The following is a 1,901-nucleotide window of genomic DNA, read 5'->3' as shown; positions in this document are numbered from 1 at the left end:
AACACATGCTGGTTTCTCACCAGTGCATGATAACCTTTGCTTTCACACCCAGAGAGCTTGATGCTGCTCCCAGCCTTAACAGCCCTCTGCTCAAAGCACATAGGTACTGCTGGAAACATCTCAGGGAGGCAGGCGCGGGACCAGAAGAGCCTTCAACAAAGGGACATTGCTCAGAGAGGTGGGCAGTACGCAGAACCACTGAGTGGGCAACTTGAGAGGGGTGGTACCTGTGCATGCTGTAGAGCACATCTTGGTGGTTCGATTGGGTATTAGGAAGAATTTCTTCACTGAGAGAGTGGTTAGGCACTGGGACAGGCTGCCCAGGGAGGTGGTGGAGTCATCATCCCTGGAGGGGATCAAAAAACCGAGTAGATGTAGCACTTGAGGCTATGGTCTAGTGTTTAGGGAAATGCTGGGGTGAAGTTTGGCCTTGATGATCCTAGAGGTCCTTCCCAACCATAGTGATTCTATGATTCTATGACTGGTGAAAAAGCCAGCTAAATTGCAAAGCTTTATGGGATGCTGGTATAAAGACCCTCAGCAGTCCCAAGAATGAGACTATAAGATGAGATCATGCCATGGTTAATTCTGTTTTTCCTTTCCAGTGCAGTGCCTTGGATGGTGCCTGTCCACTAAGCTGTCAGGATGATGTAAGTTGCCCAGATTTCTTCTCTGTACCTGTGATGAGTGTGACTGACTACTTGTTCTGTGGAGATCTCCCCCGGACAAAAGGTGTTCCCTGTTGTCTCCTCACAGGAGTTCGTACAGCTGGGGCAGGACCTCATGCTGTTGAGACAAATCTGCAGCTTAGGTCTTCCCCTCATCTGTGAGATGTCAGATGAGCCGGGGCAGGGACACAGGGATTCCAGCCTTGGTCTCAGTCATAACTGGGACAGGAGCTCCTCTTCCCTGGACCATGGGATCACCAGAGCATTTTCTTTCTGTGTTCACATAGGATTTCCTCTTCATCCTAGTTTTTCCCTGTGAGACCTAAAGGTTTTGATCTAACCTCTGTGCCTCCATTTCCTGCTCTGCAAAATAAAAGTAAGACCAGCACTGATACTCAGTGGTGAGGAGAGGGTTATTTCATGAGTGGTTATAGAACTCTGAAATCTGAAGATGGAAAGCACTAGATACAGCTTTATTAAAGAGAAGTGCTCTCCAAATGTCCTGTTGCTCCCTGCAGGACGTCTTGTCTTCTTAAGTGTGGCTCACAGCCTGCTAGGCCTGCACCCAGCCCTTGCAAGAGACAATCTCTGTCACAGATACCTCAAATACCTCAAAATGGAGGCAGAGGGGGAAAAGTCAATTGAGTAATACCTGTGGTAGCTGAGCCGTGGGACCAGGCGTGAAAATGCCAAGGCAGTTGCCATAAGCACATGCCCACACCACATGATCCTGCACACAGTGGTTCCTACCAGACAACCATGGCAAGAGCTCTTCAGTGTCACTTCTCTTTGATCTCTGCAGATTCTGAATTGCTTCCTGGTTGATAACAACGGCTTTATACTTGTTTCCAAAAGACTTGAGGAGGTAAGAGAGCATAAGAGAAGGATGAGAGTGTGCTTGCTTGTTCCTAAATAACCCACCAGAGCTGGTTAAACCAAATGAAGTTCAATTGTGTAATAAGGGTGGCTGTGGTGTAATTAATTCAGCTGTGAAGTGAGGGGGAAGCCTCTCAGCAGAGTGACAGCACATCCTAGGTGAGGAAGGAGTTTGCAGTGATAAGGAAGGAACTAGTCAAAATATCTTTTTATCAAAAGTGAGGAAATTAGACTGCTTTCCTTCAGCACAGATGCTACTGAAAGATGATCTGAGACAGTCCCAGAAGGCAGATGTGCCAAGGGAAGGGAAGGGAAGGGCAGGGAGGGGCAGGGTAGGGAAGGGAGGAGCACACAGGA

Source organism: Merops nubicus, unplaced genomic scaffold, assembly GCF_000691845.1.
Source record: "Merops nubicus isolate BGI_N331 unplaced genomic scaffold, ASM69184v1 scaffold8939, whole genome shotgun sequence".
In the NCBI taxonomy this organism is placed as follows: Eukaryota; Metazoa; Chordata; class Aves; order Coraciiformes; family Meropidae; genus Merops; species Merops nubicus.
This window is presented reverse-complemented; position numbering follows the sequence as displayed.